This window comes from Sturnira hondurensis, unplaced genomic scaffold, assembly GCF_014824575.4.
Source record: "Sturnira hondurensis isolate 20B ecotype Veracruz unplaced genomic scaffold, ASM1482457v3 Scaffold0010428, whole genome shotgun sequence".
NCBI classification, from domain to species: domain Eukaryota; kingdom Metazoa; phylum Chordata; class Mammalia; order Chiroptera; family Phyllostomidae; genus Sturnira; species Sturnira hondurensis.
In genome coordinates this window covers 12,782,733-12,806,440 of record NW_028083059.1, presented here as the reverse complement: position 1 = coordinate 12,806,440, position 23,708 = coordinate 12,782,733, and the positions used below count along the sequence as shown (strand labels likewise).

At 36.2% G+C, this 23,708-nt stretch overlaps 1 pseudogene; it reads left to right on the top strand.

Annotated features, from left to right (window-relative positions):
* Positions 1 to 2,117: 2,117 nt before the first annotated feature.
* Positions 2,118 to 2,296, top strand: LOC118995885 (uncharacterized; annotated as a pseudogene).
* Positions 2,297 to 23,708: the final 21,412 nt, after the last annotated feature.

The following is a 23,708-nucleotide window of genomic DNA, read 5'->3' as shown; positions in this document are numbered from 1 at the left end:
GATTCTATTTATTTATTTATCTTTAGAGGGGAAGGAGAGAGGGAGAGAAACATCAATGTATGGTTGCCTTTTGTGCATCTCCTGCTGGTAGTTAGCCTGCAAGGAACCGGCCTGCAACCCAAGCATGTGCCCTGACAGGGAATCGAACCACGATTGTCTGGTTCGCAGGCCCGCGCTCAGTCCACTGAGCTATGCCAGCCAGGGCAAATAGCTTTATTTTCTTGATTTATACAAATATACCTAAAAACATAATCTATGCAAATTATATTGACCTTCTGTGTGAGAAATAGGAACCAGAGAGTGTATCAGAGGAGAAGAGGAAACTATAGAACAATACAGAAGAAGGAGTTTGAAGAGAACATACTATTACTGAAAGAGTATAATGAACTCTGATCATCTTACATGGCAAATATAAAACTATATACATGGGACTAATATTGTGTGACCTATTGAAGATTAAATATATTCTTAGTGACAAACTAAAAAATCCTGATGTCTTGACCTGCATGCTGTTTCAATGACTTTTGCTACTGGTTCATACCTGCTTTCATATTTCAATTTTTATTCTACTTTCGTTGAAAACCCCCTTCAGAGAATAAAAATAAGAAAATATATGAAAATTCATACTTTAGAGCAACAAGTCTTGAGGGTGGAAATTGTATACTTGAAGGAGGATAGTTATGAGAATTTCCATTAAAAACATACAGTGCTACATTTTTCACCCAAAGGTCTGTGGTTTATTTTTCTGTCTTTGGGAATTTCACAAATAACTTGTAAAGTTCTAGCCAAACCTTTGAGGTTTGTCTTTCCATAAGTGTATGAAACAAGCCAAAGGCTGCAGCTGTAGCCAAACGCAACAATGGAAACCACAAGACCTGCTGGCCTGGCTCCTCGCTCCTTTCCTTGATTTGGGCCCTTGGAGAGGAAACCACCTGAGTCACATTTGTATATGGCTTGAGCTCTTGAGAGCTAAGCCTCCTAACTGATGGTCCTTGCCTAATTTGAAATAAAGGGATAAAAGTACAAATAGTAAGAAAGAAGAAGCAGATTTGTTTCTACCACTTCTGTTTTTTTAAATTTATTGTCTCAATTGTTAACATTTAAAAGGAGTCTCCTTACGTAGCCACTGTGTGTTTCTACTCCCAGTTCTGGAAGGCACCATGATATTCAGACCTTTTCAGAAAACCTTTTAAATAAATGGAATCCGTTGGTCCTGCCAGCTGGAGTTATAGACTAAATAGTGTTTGAAAACTGAGTTATCATGTTTTAAAATCCCTTTATTCTTTGCTGATAAACCTCTAGGATATTGTTCAGTAAAAGTGTATTTTATTTTTATTTTTATTTTTGTTCAATAAAATAGTTGTCTCCTTTTTCTCCCCACCACTCCCCACTCCCCTCCCATAGTAAACGTTTATTTTTAACTATCTAGTTTAATTTACATTCTTGGCAGGGCGGTGTTATTCACAACATTTGTCTACCTAGTTGCTGGTCTTTTGGTGTCATGCCCTTCTTCAGTCCCAGTCCTTAATACATTGCAGGGCAAGTTCAATTTTACTAAGACTTATTAAGTAATACAATACCTGGAGCCTAATTACAGGAGTTACTTAACCTTCCATGCCTCAGTTTCACTATCTGCTTTATTCTTCGTGGGACTATTGTGAGTTTAAATGAGTGGATACATATAAAATGCTTACAACAGTGGCCGGCACATTGAAAATGCTCAGTAAATATTTGCTGCAAGTAGTAATAGTAGTAATAGTCCAGTAGCATGTTTAATATATGAATATGAAGAAACTGGGTAAATGAGAAGCTTTAAGAGCAAAATTAAAAATTTTAATTGACAGAATGTGATAACAGATCTGCCTTCCTCTTTAGTGCCATCTGTGTTTTTAACTGAGATTGAAGACTAAAGATAAATAAGTAAACTCTGAGGCTGATTCTTCTTGCATTGAGTGTGGAAGAGAGTTCTTGCAAAGCTGGACACTTTTACTCAACGACCTATTTATTCAATTATTCATTTATTCTTTCAGCAATTACTGAGTTACTTGCTGTTCCTGTGGGTGCTAAGTAGGGTAATTCTAGCTGCTATAACAAATAGAGTTTAAAAATACAAGTTTATCGCTTCTCAGCCTTTTGGCTAAGATCAAGTGTAGTATCTGTTCTTATCAGTTTAAAAATACAAGTTTAATCTGGCTCATGCCATAGGCCAATGTGGATGCTCCCGAGTGGCACGCAGCTTTCCTCTAGGTGGTCGTTCAGGGACCCTGGTCCCTTCCGTCTCATGGATCCACTATTCTCCATGCCTCAATCTACTATGTTTCTCATCACAAGACGGAGTAGAAAAAATAGATGAGATGACACTGTTTATTGATCCCTTTGTCCTGGAAATGACAAATGCCACCTCTACTTGGTGAGACTTCATCCACGTTCAGGAGGATTTTGGAAGTAAGAACTCTGCTTGGGTGGGTGCTTATAAAGAAAAAAACTCTTTCATAAAGAAGAGGGAGAATATTTTTTGTAGTGTCAGCCATTTCTTCAGTCCAAAGGTATGAGGATGACTCTAAGACTTGTTCTCATTGATCAAGGGAATGGTGGGGCACAGGCTGGGAGCCAAGAGATGAGGTTCCTCATTATGTTTGGGGAGGTCAAGCAATGCCTCAAAGAGTATGTGGACACTAAGGTTGCATCATGAAAAAGCATGGTTATGAACACAAAAGGAAGGGTATCATATTCTAAAAAGCAACTATGATTTGCTTTTTAGATGAGACTCTGAAGCTAGTTGACAAATGAAACATAAGTGGAGAGAGGCAGAGATGGTAGATTATGCAGGAAATTAAAAGAAATTTTTGGTATTTTACTCTTTATATGGTTACCATGCTTTCTGCATGGGATCCCTGCCTTGATTGGCATATTTAACAATACAAACCAAAATAAATAAATTAAAAGTTCATGAGTTTTTGGAGAACTATAAATTACTTTTTTATAGTAATTTATTATTTCTTTAAAGTTTACTTTTTTAAAGTTATGTTGCAACACAACAAGAATAATGACAGTCAACACATGCATATAGGTATTACATAATGAACAGAGACGTAAGCATCCAACATGCCAGACTTAAAGTCAGAAACACACACAAACACACACACATTCTATTCTGTGAGGGGCAACATCAGTTAGGAATTGACTAAAAAAGAAAAGAAACATTTAGCCTTATTTGTCTTTCTTCTGATCATTTACCTCCCTTACGTATCCCATTGTTAAGATCTTGGTGATAGTAAATCCACTAGGAGATTTGGCTCACATGTGAGTAACCACCATCCACTTAATATTTTCTGGGAACTTGGCTGCCATTTGGGTTCATCAAATATTTGAGGGTTATTTTCAAAGACTTTAGGCTGTCCAGTGCCAAGCTATCCTTGGCCCAGCAACTTACCCTCAATTCTTAAGTAGCTTCTACCTAGAGAAATTTAATCTTCATGTTTCTAATCCATTTAAAATTAGATCATCAAAATATAATTTTGTAAGAGCTATCCAAAATCTTCGTGAGAGAGTTTCTTCATCTTTTTCCCACTGAGTGAAGATGTCTTATTTATTAAACTTCAAGTGTACTACAAAGCTAGAAACTGATTATAAAGCTCAGCAATATATTCTCTTATCTCTAAGGCATCTAGTAGGTGCTTTGGAACTTCCCTATTGAATATGTCTTTAGGATATATTTTGGAGTTTATTCATATAAAGCTAAATTACTTCCTGTTTACTAAGCGATGTATTTTTTTCTGTTTGGAATGTTTTCTGAATTCAAAGGAAGTTTCATAGGTGAAATGTCATGATGACTTCATGAGAGAGAGTTTGGGACAAATATTTTCCATTTTTGGTTTAGAAAAATCATTTGTACTTCTTCAAGCAAGACTGCATCCAAAATCACTTCCTGCCACAAGAATCCTGAATTTCATTGTCGTTTTCCTTGGTGTGCTGTTTGCTATCATAAAAAAATCCTATTTTGCCCTGGCTGATATAGCTCAGTGGATTGAGCGTGGGCCTGTGAAGCAAAGGATGGCAGTTCGATTCCCAGTCAGGGCACATGCCTGGGTTGCAGGCCACGTCCCCAGTAGGGGATACATGACAGGCAACCACACATTGATGTTTCTTTCCCACTTTCTCCTTCCATTCCCCTCTCTCTAAAAATAAATAAGTAAAATATTTTTTTAAAAATTCTATTTTAAGATGACCCTTTTAAAATATCTTAATTTTAAATATTTTGCTATAAAAACCTAGAAAAATTAATTGCTCCATCATCCTCTGTATCAATACCGTATTAATCATAGTTAAATTATTTTATTTTGTGTTACATAAATTTTTAGTTTATTGATATTATTTATAAGTAAAAATAGAAGATTAATTTTCTTAGCAACATTACCTCAAATAAATTGCATTATTGCCTATCACTAACACCATTCATTCACTGAGCAATTGCTTGCCTTAACGTTCAAAAACAGTTTTAGGTAGCTTAATGATAGCTACTAAGATGAATGTGAGAAAGATAATTAATATATAATGCTAAACTTATTCTTGTCCAAGTGTACTGTGTAGATGTGGGTTGCGAATGTCTGACACTTATTAAAGAGAAACCCATAAGTATTTCTTATGGTAATTAGTGATACTGTGGTTGTAGATTATTTAAAATGGTTTATATCTAATGAAAAATTAACACATTTTAATGAAACTATTACCTGAGAGGCACCAGCCGGTCCAGAGCAGGTCTGCCTCAGGCTGGCCTGCAGTGTTTGGGTTTTTGACTTCATGCAGAAAAGACTTCACTACACAAGTCCAGGCGATTTTGAGAGTCAGTTTGTTAAGGCCGGGACAGTGGAACAAAGGGAGGACTTAGGGTAGAAGAAACTGGGAAGATCCCAGGTGGTGCTCTGATTTGGTTCCCTAGACAAGCTATAGGGAAAAAATGAGCCAAGGCAGGGGCTGCTTTTTGCTCATTAGGAAGTCAGAGAAAAAGGGGGCCTTGGAGATGAGATGAGGGTGTAACTCGGGTTGAGCTGCTGCTGCCCACTGCTTCCCTGGCTGCAAGTCTCCTTGGGACCCTTAGAGCTTAGGAGGAAATAAAAGGTTCGTGCCCAGGAAGGGCCATGAGTGTATTTTTAGAGCTAGCTGGCCCTGAGTCTTTGTCCTGAGGGTTTATATCTTTTCTCTGTTAGTGAGAATCTTAGGGGGTGGGGTTCAGCAGAATATTCACCAGACTTCTAAGTACATTTTTAATATGCTGATGTGTTAAAATAAGCACATGGAGGGGCTTCGGAAATATTTGTTGGCCTGCTATGCTTTTTTATTTTTATCTTGAGTCTGTTTGGTTGTTCATGGGTTTTTTAAATTTGTTCCCCTGACTTCATCTATCCTCCGGTTTAGCTGGCACAAATGACATGAATTGGGTCTTTGTTTTTTATCTCCCAGACCAGGGAAATTTAAGCCATGTATTCTTTGGTTAAGGAGAAGAGGTATAAACTATTCACTCTCAAGTGCCCTTGGTTATGGGAGACAAGTTCTCATGATTCACCAGCTGGCTGTAAGTTGGTCAAACTGTTTTGCCTTGTTTAATTTTCTTGTCTCAGTTTCCCCATTCCACGTACCCAGGAATTTTCCTACCTTTTGACTATCCTGTCACAAAACTTTCAGAATGATACAATGAAATAAATATTGGGGTTGTATTACACCTGTACTGGTTATACTACCACACCTTTGTCTAGCCACTCCTCTGTTCTGTTGAGCATTTTGCCCTCTCATCCCCATTTCTCTACCTTCCACATCCTAGACTGGATTTACTGCTTCTGCTCTATTAGCCCTTATTTACATTAAGACATTTACATTGCAACATTTTTTTGCTAAATCCTACAGATACTTTTCAGTTTTTGTAACCTTTGGCAACATTCCACTCCATCCTAAAACACTGTCTTGTTGATTATACACTCTATAAGATAATCTCTGTCTCTCTCTTTTTTTTTCCCTGTAACAATAGCCCACCCTGGATGTCTCCCTTATATCTCTGCCCATCACTCCCTCAGTCTCTTGTGCTGGTTTTTCTTATGCCCAAATTCCATTATTTTAGTTCTTTATGACAATCCAATTGAGCAGGTATTATTTTATTAGTTTAGAAGGATTAATCCGAAGATACTTTAAGATTACATGAACAATAATGGCGAGGCTACAAGTTGAATCCAAATCTATATGCTTTCAAAGATGGGATTTTTCTTTTTCTTATTTATTTTTAATTTAGGAACTGACACAATTTTATTTTATTTTCCTTTTAAATTATATCTTATTGACTATGTTATTACAGGTGCCCTGATTTCCCCCCCTTTGCTCTCTCTCCACCAAGCACCCTCCACTCCCCCAGGCAATCCCACCACCATTGCTCATGTCCATGGGTCATGTGTATGAGTTCTTTGGCTAGTCCATTTCCTACACTGTACTTCACACTCCCCTGGCTACTCTGTAAATACCTCTTTGTATGTCTTAATCCTCTCACTTCTTCATCTATCCCCATATCCCTATCTCCTATCTGCCAACCAACAAAACATTCTCTGTATCCATGATTCTGTCTCTGTTATTGCTTGGTGTGTTTTTTATGTTCGATTGTTGATAGATATGTATTTTTGCCATTTTGTTATTCATAGTTCTCATCTTCTTTATCTTAAAAAAGTCCTTTAGCATTTCATATGATAATAGTTTGGCGATGAGTTACTCCTTTGTTTGTTTTTTTTCTTGCCTGGGAAGCTCTTTAACGGCACTTCAATTTTAAATGATAGCTTTGCCTGGTAGAGCAGTCTGGGCTATAGGCCCCTGCTTTTCATGACTTTGAATATTCCTTGCCTAGTCCCTCTAGCCAGCAAAGTTTCTTTTGAGAAATTAGCTGACAGTTTTATGTGAACTCCTCTGTGGGTAACTAACTACTTTTCTTTTGCTATGTTTAAGATTCTTTCTTTATCTTTGACCTTTGGCATTTTAATTATGATGTGCCTTGGAGTGGGCCTATTTGCATCCATCGTGTTTGAGACTTTCTGTTCTTCCTAGACTTGTATGTCTGTCCTTCACCAAATTAGGGAAGTTTCCCTTCATTTTTTCAAATAGATGTCCAATTTTCTGCTCTTTCTCTTCTCCTTCTGGCACCTCTATGATGCGAATGTTGGACCTCTTGAAATTATTCCAGAAGCTGCTTTAAAGAGGCTATCCTCTTTATTTTGGATTCTTTTTTTCTTCTTGTTGTTCTGATTGGTTGTTTTTTTGCTTCCTTATGTTCCAAATCATTGATTGGATGCTCAACTTCATCCATCCTACTGTTGTTTCCCCATACATTGTTATTTAATTCAATTAGCATATCCTTCATTTCTGACTGGATTGTTTTTATGCTGTTGAGGTCCTCACTAAGTTCCGTGAGCAGACTTATAGTCAGTGTTTTGAACTCTGTATCTTATACATTGCTTATCGATGTTATTTAGTTCTTTTTTTGGAGTTTTGATCTGTTCTTTTATTTGGGCCATATTCCTTTGTCTCCTCATCTCGGAAGCCTCCCTGTCTTTGTTTCTATGTATTGGATAGAACTGCTTTGACTCTGTCTTGGTAGTGTGGGCTAATGAACTAGGTGTCCTATAGGATCCAGTGACACAGCCTCCCTTTTTACCCAAACTGAGTACTCAAGGTGTACCCTCCTGTGGACTGAGTACACCCTCCTATTTTAGTTAAGCCTTGGTTGATGTTGACAAATCAATGGGAAGGATTTACGCAGGCCAATCAGCTGCAAGGATTGGCTGTGACCACTGACCACCAACCTCTGCTGTCTGAGGAGGATCAGCTGTGTGGGGGCAGGGTGGTGATAGTTTGATGTGATCTGTAGCTGTCTACTTGCTGCACTGGCCTTTGGGTTTCCCAGGAGGTGCAGACCAAGGAGCAGACCCTCACCTATGTTTAGTCCAGAGCTACCCTGCCTGAGCTATAAAGCAATCTGAGATGGTTGCTACTTGTTCTGAGCTTAGAGATTCCCAGGCAAAAGCCAAGCTGTGATCTAGACTTGTTGCTGCTAATGCCAGGCCTGGGGCTCACTGAGGCCAGCTATTACTTATTTGATAGGATTTAATAAGTTGTGAAGCATGAGACAAGACCAGCTACTCATATGGAAAGACTGTTTGGGTGGGCCAGTAGTTGGGTGGGCAGAGTCTCTGGGGATCTTCAAGATGGGGCAAACAGTGTTAGCCACATTGATAGAGTCTCTAATATGGCATAAGCTTGCTGGCTCTGTGGGAAAAGGATTTAGAAACGGGACAATACCCTTTGCTCACCTTGATGCCAGACACCTCAGTTTCTCCCTGTATACCACTGATGTCTTTCAAGCTATTACCCAAGTGCTGGAGCTCAGAGGGAGTGAGTCTGAGTGGGTGAATGCCAGTTCTTTAAGAGGAACTTCTTGGGGCTTCAGAATTTTCTTCCACCAATTCAATCCCCACTGGTGTTTGCAGCCATAAGTTGTGGGGACTTATCTTCATAATACTGGAACCCTGGGCTATGGGGCCTGTTGTGGGTCTGGGACTCCTCATTCCTGAGATATCCCTCCGGAATTTTTATCCACCACACCTGGGTGGGGTTCAGTCCATTCTGCATCTGTGCCCCTCCTACTAGTCTGAATGGATGTGGTTTCTTTAATTCTGTAGTTGTAGACTTCCATTCAACTCAGTTTCTGACAGTTCTGAGTAATGGTTGTTCCACATTTTAGTGGTAATTTTGATGTGGTTATGAAGAGGTGAACCCTGTCTGCCTATGCTTCCATCTTGACTGGAACTCCAAAGGCAGACTTTTTCAATGCATACTTTGATTTCCTGGGCCCTGTCCAGGCTGGTGCCTGGGCTTGCCTTTCTTTCCCTGCTGCAGGAACCAGGGATTGGCTAACTTTTCCTTTTTTTTTAGGGTTACTTCCACCCATGCCTAATCTGAGTTTTCATGTTTAATCTCTCATGTTTCAGCTCCCTAAATATTTGGCTTTGAGTAGCACATAGCCTTTCAAGTTTCCCACTTTCTTCTTTTTACATTGGTTCTTGAAACTTTACAACAAATTACTATAGGAAAACAAATGACACAATAATGTGATTGTTACAAAGGTTAAAGAATCTTATTAAGTTCTTGATAAACCTAGATAACCCACTTACTCATAGACTGGTGTTCATATTTTAATGCCAAGATACTATAAACCATGCATTCTCTTGTACAAAGAAACAACTTAACTGTGCTTAATTGCATAATCTCTCTTAACATTTGTTTCCACCAAGTTTTACAATCAAATGCACCCCCCCATAGAAGTTCTGAAGTTTAACCATTTATAAATAACAAGAGAAAAGTCAAGTTTAATTAATCTTTGCCAACTCTCTCAGCACTCCTTCATACTTGAGCTCTATCACTTTGGAAATCATTGAGATTTAGGTGTGATTGTAACTAATACATTCCCATACGTGTCTAACACCTCTTCTTAGCAGCCCAAGACTTCCTTATGCACAATCATTCTGGAAAGTGTAGATTTATTCCCTCTGAGCATTTTCAAAAAGGTGCAAACTGAAGTGTAAATGACATTCATCTCACCAAATGAACTGGAATGTAACTGCTGTTAAGGTGTTTTTTTAAGGGAATATAATGCCTCTCTTAGTGATAAGAGTTTGCATGCAAAATATCAAGGTACTAACATGATACGCAGGACTCAGTTCAGGCAATTTGATTTGTAGCTTTAATTTGGGGACAGTCATGGTTTTAATGTGAATTAAAGACAGAGCTTGGAATCTGAATAAACAATTATATAGACCACACCCCATGCATGTAAGTAAGTATATTCCTGCTAACAGTGTGCTTCTGGAAGAGAGGGAAATGGGACTTTGCTCAGGTGACAAATCTGCTCTGTTCTCTCATGCATATAAGCACAATCTAAGACTAGCTGTGAGGGTAATTTCATTTTCAAATAATTTATTCATTAAACAACCTCTTCCACATCTTATTAAAACCCAATAAACTTAAGAAAAATGCTGGTATTAAGTACTACAATCAATCTCATTGATTTAAAAAGTAAATTACAACCCTATCCCCTCCTATGCTGCTAGACTGTGACTCTCTTAAAAGAAAGGACTGGGATTTTAGCATCTTTGTTCCTTTCGTGCTTCTCATGTACTGGCCTACCATGGAAATGAAATAAATGGTGGTTGTAATAAACTAAAGACAGAAATATTGCTGCTGTTCAGAATCATTACAGAATCACTAAAATGCTAAAGAGATGGAACAGCGTATTATTATTATTATTATTATTATTATTATTATTATTACATGGTTTGAAGTTGGAACAAGTTGTTTTCTTGTCAGATTTCTTTTTTTAATGGCGAAAGATTGGGTTAATTTTGACAGGTAAGTTTTAGAGTTTGGATGCACATTAAACATTTGGTTTTAATTGAGGTTTTTTGCTTAGGCCACCCAAAAGCTTTCTTGTAAGAATATGTTTATGTCTGTTTGTTTTTTCCCCTGTTGCATTTGCTGATGCAGTGTTTAATTTCTTTCATTTATTGCCTAACGTATAATATTCTGCCAATTGAAAGAGAGCTTACTAAGTATGAAAAAATATTTTCCACTTTTCCGTTAGGAAATCCAAACCTCCACAGTTCCTTTTGGATGCTGCATTTCACTACTCTGTCCCAATTCACTAGTTACAGATGTTTTAAAAAGTGCTGGAAGGCATTAAACCAGGATCTAACAGGAATATGGAAATAAACTCAGTAGGTATCTTAAATTTTATTTCCCCTTAACTTTCATGTTAAACATACATGAAAATGTCGTAAGTAGTAAACTAATTTAATTTAGTTTTTTGTTGCATGAAAATGATTGTTTCTTTGCCTGATTTTTAAGAAAAAGATGAGAGAGAGAGAATGAGACTGATTTCTGAATAATTGTTTCTCCTAATCTAGAAGGCAGCAAAAGCCCCAAACCCACTGTGTCACCAGTTGCCATCCTCGTGGTTAGAAAAGCGTTGGGAGGCTCCATCCTTCTGCTCCAGGAATCTGAGGATCAGGTGGTATAAAATCACTTTCTTAGCAGAAGAATAAGTTCCCAGTGAAGAGATTAATGATTTATAGAAATAAACCACCCAACGAGATGGTTTGTAATTTTGTTGTAAATCAAGAGGTTTGTGATTTAATTCATTTTCATTCATTTAAAGAAACATACCTTCTTAGAAGAGGAGAATGGCTTTCTGTGTGGAATTTTGGGAAAATAAAGTGAAAACAATCAATATTTTTCTAGTATTACTGAAATGAGAACAAGACATTATTCGAGAGGCATCAGCGATTGAGCCATTAGGAAGTTGTACTCTATAAAAAAGCAGAGATAATTTTCCAAGTTCTACCACAGCCTGAATGAAATATCCCTCAGGACCACACAGATCTTTTTGCCTGGACAGCATGTTCAGCATATATTTTTATAGTAAGAAAAAAATTCCACAGTTTGCAAACATATAATTCCAGTAAGTAGAAAAGAATGTTAAAAGATTGCATTTTATGCGGAAATTTTGTATTTATTTCACCAACTAAACTTTTGTTAAAGTACTTCAATAAATATTCATGGAGCTAATATATAAAAACGAGGAAATTCACACCATGAAAGGCTGAAAGAGGAGCCACGTATGCAACTCTACTACAAGATTCTAGTTGATGTCCTGATGGTGTAAATGCAGATGACAGAGAACACCAATTCTTCTTGAGTTTGTCCACAGACAGCTTCCTACACAAGGTGACATTTCAAAGTCAATGAATAGTTTTTCTTCATGACTTTCAGTACCATAGATTGATTTAATTAAATTTCATAAGAAGTGGATCATTGAATTGTTTGCTTGTCTCTCTACTTCCTATTTTGCTGTTTAATGATGGCATTACAGCCCTGGATGGTGTGACTCAGTGGACTGAGTACTGGCCTGCAAACCAAGAGGTCATTAGTTTGATTCCCGGTCAGAGAGTGTGCCTGGGTTGCCAGCCAGGTCTCTAGGTGGGGGTGTGTGAGAGGCAGCCAATCAGTGTGTCTCTTGCACATCCAAGTTTCTCTCTCTCTCCTTTTTTATCCTTTCCCCTCTCTCTAAAAATAAATAAATAAATGAATAAAACTTTTAAAAGCACAATGGAAAATTATTAGTTAATAATTATTAGTTAAGTATGAAATAAGTATGGAAATTATTAGTTAAGTGTACATATGTAATAAAATGACTTTAGGTGGGCCCAATGACCTAGATAGAATTGGATGTCTTTGAACTACACTAGATCTTTTTATTTTATTACAGTCAGGAAATTAAACACAATTACACATGGGTACACACATATATGTACACATACAAATTGAATTCAGAAACAAAAATGATGCAGACTTTCTTGAAGGTTTGTTTGAAGGAGGGTAAATAAAGATTGTGGATACCCTGCAAATATTTTTAGAACTCCTCTCTGAATTTTCTCTTTTAATTAGTGTTCCTCAGCTAGAGCATCTTGTCTTTTATCATTATTGGCATTGTTATTGCCTTTGTGGTTTCCATCATCATTCCGTGTCTAAAATTCCTTGCCACAATCTTGTAATATATCAAACTCCACAATATAAAATTCAATGAAAATGATTGTGACAATATTTAAAACCTTGCCCTTAATTAAATCTTAGACAATTATTCTCAATGAATCATGATGTGGGGAGCCTTAATTCATAGGTGTAAATCCCAAATGATGTTGGAAAACAGTCTGACCAATTTTTCTCTTTAAATGTCAGCAGGAAAAAATAACCTAATTTTTAAAAAACTTATTACATAGCAGAAACTGCAGATAAAATATTATTTGTGAATCTCATGACAATATCAGAGAAGATAAGTTTTTTTTTTCTTTTAACAGATGAGGAAGCTGATGCAAGTACAGGGTCTGGCACAAATAACACAGATTTTTATTACAAAATTTGTATTACAAAATCATAAGCATGTAATTCTATAATGTAACAATACCACACTCAAGCACACCATGTGACACTTTAGGTGAAGTGTTCAAATTAAAACTATAAATTATTATACCCATATTATTACCCTACCATCCACACTCAAGCAGGCATCAACTTCTGCCAGACACTGTATATTAGAAACATAGACAAGAGCTTAAACCAGGTTTGTCTGACTCTATCTTCCTCCCTTTTTTCACTGCACTGTGACAACTTCCCACAAAGCAGCAACAGTGGCATGTTTTGAATATGTGAGCAGTGGTACTTGGAAATAAATGATCCAAAAATAATAATTTTGTCAACGACAAAATTCCCAAGGCCCCCAAATATGTTTGACCTCATCTTCCCTTCTCTCTCCTTCTCCCCAGAATGTGCATGAATGGATACATTCCCCGACATCCTGAAAGCAGTCCCTTCGGGAATATTCCCCAATCACTGAATGCCATATGGTCAAGGCAGCACCCGTTGCTTTCATCTGGAAACTTTATAGTTGTGAAAGAATAAAAATCTTTTTATTCTTTTTAAAGTAATCTTTTAGTGAAAAAGGGCCTTTGAAGATCTAATTTCTTAATTATCCAGCCTATGAATAATCTACCACAGACACTCAAAGCAGACTAGGAGTGAGTCTATCAGCAGCCAAGAATAGCAAGCATTAATATAAGATATTTGAAGCATTAAAGTCGACTAATATTAAGTACTTTTCAAAATTACCTGAAGTACCAAAATAGAAAATTTTAGTAGGAAAGACCCTTGCACAGTCGTAAAATTTCTATGTTGATCCAACTACACTTTTGAATTTCTTCAGGCGACACGGTTATCCATCAGAGAGATACATTTAGAAATGTTCATCTATTGCATTTAGATTCAAACTTTGAAATGTCCCATAAGGAACACACATGTTTAAGGCTTTATTCAAACCACTTAAGCAGTATCAGGATACTACAAGTTAAAGCATAAGACAAATAAAACAGGTACTATGATGAGTCCAGACTTTTATAATATTCCCTGTGAGAAGAATTTAAATAAATATCTAAAATAGCATAGCATAGGTGTCTACATTAAGGAGATGCAAAGAGTCACCTCTAACAACTAAGAAAAATACTATCTGCTAATGAGCCATTTCCACTGAACCCCAATAATGTAAGAATACAAGAGAACATTTAAAAAATAGTCAATTTTCTAATGCTAACCAGCAAGATATAAAATCATTTTTCTTTACTTGAGAAATGTGTTGTACTGTATTGAGAATTTACAGTTTTAAGGAGAATGATTGATGTGTTGAATTTGAAAAAGTTCACATAATTTTGTAATATAACCTCCTTTTCTGTTATGATTTGAAGTATTTGCAGCTGTAATGGCCTTTGAGTCCCTGGGATAAAGGCCTCAGCCAAAGCCAGGAGTTGCCTATAAAGTTCTCTTTGACAGAAACTGGGACGAAATCCAGGCTCATTTCAGCAATATTTGTGGAGAAGAGGATTGAACCCAATATATTTGACCCAAAAGTGCATTTTTGGGGCTTGCACCATATTTATTAAAGCCTTGTGGCAGAAGTAGAAGTTATTAAATGGGTGAGAGCTGGCTTATAAAGACACAGTTCTAAGCAGTTGTAGTTCAATTCGACATACTTTCACTGATCACCTACCTGGAGCCATATCATAGACTAAGAAATCGTGGTTATAAAAAAGAGGCAAATATCATTGACAGATTCAGGCAACTCTCAATCTAGTAGAGAAAGAAAACAGATATAAATAACTAACAGATGGCACACTATGATAAAAGATTGTAAAAGAGTTACACAGTGTCACAGGAAGTCATAGATACCAAAAAAAAATCAGGACTACCTTTATAAGGGAAGGAGCATTGCAGGGTGCCAATGAAATGGTGCATGTCAGTTTGTGTGTGTTTGTATTAAGTGGGAGTGTTGGGAGCAGGATTCCAGTTAAAATGGTAGCAAGTTCAAAAATATACTGAAATTAGCATTTTAGCTGCATTATATGAAACATATTTCAGAGGAAAATATTAGGGTAAATTTTTGACCCATGCTTTAAGAGTAGTATAAAAAGCAACAAACAACAAATGTTGGAGAGGTTGTGGAGAAAAGGAGACCCTAGTTCACTGTTGGTGGGATTGCAGACTGGTACAACCACTATGGAAAACAGTATGGAATTTTCTAAAAAAAACTAAAAATGGATCTGCCTTTTGACCCAGCAATTCCACTGCTAGGATTATATCCTAAGAACTCTGAAACACCAATCCAAAAGAACCTATGCACCCCAATGTTCATAGCAGCACAATTTACAATAGCCAAGTGCTGGAAGCAACCTAGGTGCCCATCAGTAAATGAATGGATCAAAAAACTATGATACATTTACACAATGGAATTCTATGCAGCAGAAAGGAAGAAGGAGCTCCTACCCTTTGCAACAGCATAGATGGAACTGGAAAGCATTATGCTGAGTGAAATAAGCCAGGTGGTGAAAGACAAAAAACATATGATCTCACCTTTAACAGGAAGCTAAACAACAAAACAAACAAGAAAGCAAAATATAACCAAAGACACTGAAATTGAGAACAGGCTGACAGTGACCAGAGGGGAGAGGGGAGGGAATTTTAAGGGAAAAGAGGAAGGGTTTATAGGAACAAGTGTAAAGGATACATGGACAACAACTAAGGGGGGTGGAAATGGGAGGGAGTGGGGAGCACTGGGGGGTGGGGTGGGCTGGGATGGGAGTAAAAGACAGAAAACTGTACTTGAACAACAATTAAAATAAAAAATAATAAAAGTAGTATAAAAAAGGTAGTATAAATTATTTAAAATTAAAACTTGCATGTCATTGCCACTGATTTAATTCTAGTTGGAAAGATGTGCTGGCCACATGACAAGGTAGATCAGAAATGTAGAAATGAAACAGGTAAGTGTTAAAGTCACTGCTTCACTACTTACCAGTCCCGTGCCCCAGGGTATTAGTTGTCTATTGCTGCAGTAAATTACTGCAATTAGTGGCTTAAACCAACACATCTGACATTTCTAGAGGTCAGAATTACAAATTACATCAGCAGAGCTATATTCCTTCTAGACATAACAGGAAGAAAATCTATTTCTTTACCATTTCTAGCTTGAAGAGGTCAACTGCATTCCTTGGCTTATTCCTTTGTCCTCTATTTTCAAAGCCTGCAGCACGACACCTTCAAATCTCTCTCCTTTCTGATAGTCTCTGTTGTCACACACTCTCTGACCCCTCTGTCTCTCATTTAAAAGAACCCTGTGGCTTCATTAGGCCTACTTGGGTAATTCAGGATCACGTCCCCACCTCATAATCCTTAATCACCCCTGTAAAGTTGGCTTAACCAGGAAAGGTAACATAGAGACATTTTCTGGGGACTAGAGTATTGGCATCCCTGAGAGACCATCATTCAACCACCCATACCCTGGGGACATTATCTCATTCTTAAATCTTAACTTTTTCCTCATTTATAAAATAGAAATGATAAAATTCCACATGTTGTTCTGGGGTTCAAATAGAAAAAAATAAAACAATTAGCATAGTACTAAATACAAATTTTAATTATTAATTATTATGGCCCTGGCCATTAAATGTGGTCTCATGTTGAGGGCTGTGAATAACAAGTGGAATCTTATTTTATTGGCAATGTAGAGCTGACCCTTTCAGAAATGAGGTTACAATTTCAGAACTTGTCAAGTCAGTATTTCACATTATGAAGGTTGCTATAAAGAGATTGGAGACACAGGGGACCCTTGGGAGGAGAAGAAGACATAAATATTTAGGTAGACTGTAGGACTAACTAGAGATATTTACAGTGTATGTGATATGTGTGAAAGAAATATTCTTAATATTTTTAGAGGGCCTGAAATTTAATAGGAAAATTGTTTGATAACAATTCTCTAACAGAGGATCATTGGCCAAAAACAATTGTTTAAAATATATTCAAAATCAATAGTAATCAAATAAATAAAATTAAAACAAAATATTTTGGGGACAGGGATTTTTAAAATAATGTTCAATATTTTAGGGGACTTTTAGGATGTGGTGGAGCATGAATTGATAGTTACAAGCTTTTGAAATATTTGACAGGTATATACCAAAAGTATTAAAATCATTATAATTTTTGGTTGAAAACTAGAACATTTTGGTTCTGGAAATATTTTTGTGCCAAAAAAGTGTTTAGCTACTCTTTTTGGATCTTTATGGCTAACACAAGAACATAATAGATATTAAATTCTAAAGTGGATTATGATACCACCATGTGCAAATAATAAAATTAATTCTAAGACTCAGTCATTTCAGACATTAACACATATTGGGACCATAAAAGAGGCAATTTCTTGGAGCTGGAAAAATAGATTAAAATATTTTTTAATCTCTTCCACATTTTTACCTTGAACCCATAGGAAAGATTGGAGAGTAGAATCTACCTTTACTCCAGCTGTAAGGGGGACATCAGCGGTACCACAGGGAGAGCTTATAATTGTTTCCTTGTTATTGATGGAATACTGTGAATGACCATGGCCTAGAAAATCTAGAGGGTAAGGGAGGCAGTAACTATTTTGGTTAAATGCAGAAAGAGGTGTGCTACTTTCTTAGAATAAGTGTGCAGTGTTAACTTTTTTCAAGTAAGAAATTCTTGAGGTTCTGCTGTAATTCACAAATGGGCCTGAGAAGGTAAGAACTGTTCAAGGTCACACTGGATTGTGTTCAGTAGTCCTCCTCAACAGGTAATGAGACCTCACTTTTTGGAAGCTGGAGGGAAGATGGCCGTATTCATAGGAGTACATGAGAAATAAGATACTATTACAAGATATATTATATAAAAAGCAATAGAAATTTCCATGTGGTGGCCTCTGAACAATGTAGAAAAATACTTGCCAAGAGGTAAGCTTTAAATATCTGCCAGGTCTTGGAATTACTAAGTTATTTCATGAAAATGGCAAGCAAGTCAAATTTCTTGTTTTCTTCACCTCTTCTTTCTTTTTAGACTCTAACCCCAGAGGATAAATATGATAAAATAAAAAACAAGCCAACAAAGGAAAAACAACATTCAGGAGAATCCATTCAGAGAAGAAAAAATTCAGAAAAGATAAAAAGCGAACTACCTTCCATTCCTGATGTCAGGCCATTCATCTATAATAGACAAGGTCTGAAAAAGTTGGAGAGAATATTTGCCTTTGATTGAAGTTCAAAGTTTCTATTATTACCTGAGGTTGAATGTATTTAATTACTGAATCAAGAACGCATTTGGCGATTTAAAGTTGCAATAAAATTTTCTCCTACTTAAAGGAGATTGGAAAAGACATGCGTTTTCACCTTTGATGAGTGGTTGTAGGAGACTGGAGGACAATGAAGCTACCTTTACTAAACTCCACAAGGACTGGTTACTCAGTACATTTATTATACATACATGCATATTTACTCAAACCATTATTGCTATTAATAAAATCTGTGAAATGATCTAAATGTTCACAATAGAATAGTTTAGGTAATTGATGAGAATCATATCAAAGGACTCCTTAAAAATTTGTTCTTTCAACACATTTATTGAGTCCATTATGAATCAGCAACCACGACAATTTCCAGAGTAGAATAGGGAACATAAAAGACATGTTTGTTAGTTTAGTAAGGGCACTAGAACTTAATTAAATAATTACAAATGCACATCAGATTAATACCATGTCAGTATTATTAAAGAGATGCATGTAACTGTAAGTGATCATATATTAGAAAAAGCTCCAATGAGCAAGTGTCGGTTGAGCTAGCAGTTAAATTAGAGAAGCAGGGAGGGGAAGAAAACTGGGGCAGAGAAAAATTACATGTGCAAAGGCCAAGGGGAGGACAAAACTTTACAAAATGGAAGAGAATATGTCACTAGGCATTTAACACAGATAATAACCAGGTTATCCCCAAGTACATTGATTATTTTGGAGTTTTTAATTTTGCAGTAGTAAACATTCTAGTCACTTAATATGTCTCTTAGGGTATACATATTGTTTCAAAAGGTAGGGTCAGTGAAAACATGAACTCAAAGTGTTGAAGATTCCTTGGAAAAGTCTGGCAGAGAAAGAAAGGAACTAGGGTGGTAGCTGGCAGCTACCGTCACTGTGATGAGAAGAATTTTCAATTGGCAGAGCCATCAGCATGCTTCCAAGCCAACAGGACTTGTGGCTAAAGATACTGAAATAAAAGCATTTTATTTCATTTCCCATTTTCTTACCAAGAATAAGAACAAAATCATACAAATACAGTAGGGAACAGTTCGATCTTTAATGAAACAAGTGCATTAGAGTGATATTTTGATATCAATCGATGTGATTTTCATTACTAGAATTCTATTTTGCTCTCCCCCTGTCTTCTTATTTCAGGAAGCAGTTATGTGAGTCTAGGAATATTGATCCAAGCAACAGAGGTTGAACTGTAGAGCCATAAAGAAAAAGTCTTTGACTTTTGAGCTTTAAAACTGTTTTCTAAAATTCATAGTGTAGATAATAATTTGAAATCACTTGGTTTACAAAGATAATTTATTTGCATAGCAAAATTGCTTAAAATATTCAGGACAGAATATATGTAGGATAAACATAGATTTGAGAATAATGAGTACTACTGTGGATACCAGTTTTATTTTACCACCATGAACTGATACAATGATCCCATGAGCAGAAGAGAAAGTCTTAAAGATGTCTTAAAGGACTAGGAAGGAACTAGTTTCAAGGATAGGACATGATGAAGAAACTCCCCAGATGCCTTAGGGTAAATCTGAAAGTGGAGAATACTCATAAACAGTTTGTGTTAGAACCCTGATGGTACCCTGTGGCATCAAACTTTTAGATGTTTCTCTGTACAAGCGAAGTCTTGTCAAAGGACATATTATACATATAGAAGCATCTAGAGTCATATAGGAGAGGCATCCTTACCAAGAGTCACAAGTCACTGGAGTATTATGAGAAAGAAGACAAAGAAGTTTGAGGAGAAACCACCAGAGGTCATGAAGGGCAGAAATCGCTTCAAAGTTAGCTTGGTTGTCAGATTGTAGTAGCAATCCATGCAGCACTAGGATTTTAGATGCCTCGGATGATGCATTCAAAGCACTGATGGGATGATTCACCTCAACAGATATCAGAACAAACCTGTGCTAAATCCTAAGGTTTTACCTTTCCAGATTCAGGGTAGATAGATACCTAAGCCAGGAAGAATTTAAATAATACTCTGGAAAGGAAAAGGAGTGGGGAGCCAGTGGAAAACACTGGATGAAAACTGAAAGAATAAATACATCCAAAAAGTGGATTAATTTTAAGAGCCAAATTTGAACTTGAAATGTAAATTGTTATAGAAAAATTAAGCTGTCTTTATGGTACATCTGAATTTTGTTACTTATTAAAGTTGTGCTCACTTCATAAGAATCATCTGCAATCCAAAATTGTAAACCGCAAAGTATATCTAGTGATTTAAAATTAGAGGGAACATTGAAAGCTGATTCATACTTTGTCAAATATTAGTAGAAAAAATACTAAAATTAAATTAATGAAATTTGCTGTCACAGATGACATAAGAGCAAGGGAATCTATCTAAACTGTAAGCCATAATAAAACTAGAAGTGTATGTACAGTTGGAAAACTAAATGATGCTATTGAGAGATGGTGAGGTAGAGCTGAAAGATAAATCACATTAAGACACCATTGTTACTTGTTTACAAATTGCATTCTCCTTGAGAGATACTTCTGGAGGCAACACAAAGTCAAGGGTGAAGAATGAGGATACATGAATCACAAAATGGGAATTTTGCCTATATTATGATTGTTATAAGCTGATTGAAATGTGCCCTGGGATAGAAAATTTGACATATTTAGATAAAGCCAATCGGTAACAATCCTATAATAAAACCAAAGTCTGCTAAAGCATCACCCTGTCTCCCCTACCTGACTTTACTCCTTCTCAATTATACCATTATTCAACAGATGGATTTCTCCATTTAAACTTAAAAGTTAATAAAGGAAACGATGTAACAATTAGCCAAAGATTTTCTATCCTCTATTCTAGTGCTTCTCAGAAGGAGGCCTGTGGACTTGACTATCTACTGTCAGTAAATGACTAATCCTTCTTAGAGATACATGTGTCCCATTAACAGAAGCATCACTTTGAACAGTGGGGAAAGAATTAATCTGTTCTATATAGTCAAAGGTAACCTTTAAGCAATTGAACTGACTTTGTCTTATATAAAATATAAACTATATAACTTATTGAGTTAGTCTTTCAAGTTTTTTAGATTTTATTCATTTTTTAGAGAAGGGGCAGGGAAGGAGAGAAACATCCATGTGTGAGAGAAACATCAATTGGTCGCTACTCGCACATGTCCCAACAGGGACTGGCCAGCAACCCAGGTAAGTGCCATGGAGGGGAATTGAACCAGCCACTTTTGGCTCCATGGGATGATGTTCAGTGAAGGCTGAGCCACTCAAGTCAGGGTTTGAGTTACTCTACATGATAGCTCTTAAAAGCATCCTTCTGATACTATAACCTACTTAATCTACACCCTAATACATCAATGATATATTTTTGTTTTATTTCTAGCTACACTTTATTCTCCTCTTTGTATTTTCTCCTCTTTGTATTTTTAACTTGAATTCTATATTTAAACTATTTTTACATTTATATAATCTTGTAATAAAACTGAAATCATTTCTTTGAATTAAGGAGAGTAAAATAAAAAACACTGTCATCTGCACATTCAAAGTTGTATACAAAGCTCAGTATAATACCATGTGATTGTCACAGGTGCAATCGAATGAAGTTTTTTTCTTCTCTATACCTTTATCCTGTAATAGCATATAAGAAGTATGTATTTTTTATAATGAGAAAAACTTACATTAACAAGACAAGTTTGATGAGAAATTTTTTTGGTCAAAAAGTTTATTTGCAAAAAAACAAACAAAAAACAACCCTAGATCTTGGGGTCTTTAAAAGTTTACTTTTCACTTACACAACTTGTCATATGTCAGTAGGCTCTGCTCATTGCTGTCCCTCGTGGATTCAAGCAATAAACATTTTATGCAGAATGCTGCCCATTATCACTGTAGTCGGGAGAGGGGGACATGCTGAAACATGCCCTGGCTTGTAAAGCTTCAATTGAGAATTTGCACATAACACTTCTCTCCACACTTCATTGACCAAAGGGAGTCACATTACACGGCCCAACGCAGGGACTGGCCTTACCGCCATGTGCCTGGAAGTTAGTGAGACTGAAACTATTTCACAAGTACTAATGGTAGCCTCAAGTGGGAATAATTATTTTTACTAGAATAGTGAAAAAGGACTTGGGAAGAAGTATTGCATACAGAAAAATGAGTATGTAAATTTGTATATATTTTATATGTTTTAATATATAAAATTATTTATATATGAAAAGAGACAATGGAGAAGAAAAATACAGAAACAACTCAGAAATATTTGGAGTGACTGAAAACTAAGTCCACTGAGAGAATCTAAAACCCATGAGAACTACGCGAAAGATGGTGATGTCATTTAGTCTTAAATTAATTGATTTCATGATAGAAAAAATAAACATACACTCAGAAGTTCAGTTGTTTCTTTAGAAGGACTTGAAAGTCATTGATTTGGAGATAGAGCTGAAATTTGGGAGTTTGCCAAGATTTCAAAGAGAGAAAGTATGCATGTTAGTGTAATAGAAAGATGAAAAATATGAATTTGTATGAGTAAGAGAAGGGATGTAAGGAGGATTGCAAGATAAATGGTATCATTTAATGTCAGAACAGCCAACAGATCTCTAGGAGAATGGTAAAATTCTATCATTGGAATAATCTACAGTGTGAAATACTGTGGGTATAATCACTAGGAAGCAACTGGAGGAAAATATTTAGTGTGTTTTAGGTCAATGGAAATTTCTGAATCAAGTCTTCTGGTAGAGTGGGAAACACATATTCCAGAAAACAAGGGTTAACAATAAGTTGATAGTGAAGAAGTCATAGTAGTCCTTGACAACCAATATTTAAAGATGACAGTTATGGAGAATGAGAAAGATTTTTAGATGAGGGATACTCTAAGTGAGGATAAAATATATTGGCAAAGAAAATCAGTGAAAAAAATAGAAATAATGGCGATAGGTACATAAATAGGTAAATGATGAGTGCAGATAAAATACTGAAATGAAAAGGAAACACAAACACTTCTAATTATTTGTGTCCAAGTTTTAATCAATCTCTGGTAGCTGTCAAGTGTTTATCTTGGGTGTTCCCTTCACTAGATATTTGTTGGCATGGGTGCTAGTCATATGAGCAAATTATAATGTAGCTCTTCTCTAAACATTTTGTTCTATCAGTAACTGAAAAAGTTATGTTCAAATCTCTGACTGTAACTGTGGACTTATTTCTGTTGCTAGTTCTGTAAATTTTTGCTCATGGAAATTGAGTTTATACTATGATGCACACACAAAAAGTTTTTCCTCAGGAAACAGAAGTTTTGCCCCAGCAGTTTTAGTATGATAAGCCTGGATGAGGCTTTCTTTTTGTTTATTTTGCTTGGGGGTGTGTCCCTTTGTTTGAATCTGGGGCTTAATGACTTTCTTTGCTCCGAAAAATACCCTGCATTATTTTTTGAATGTCGGTATTTCACTTTCTTTTCATTTTTCTTGTGAGATTCTATTTCTAT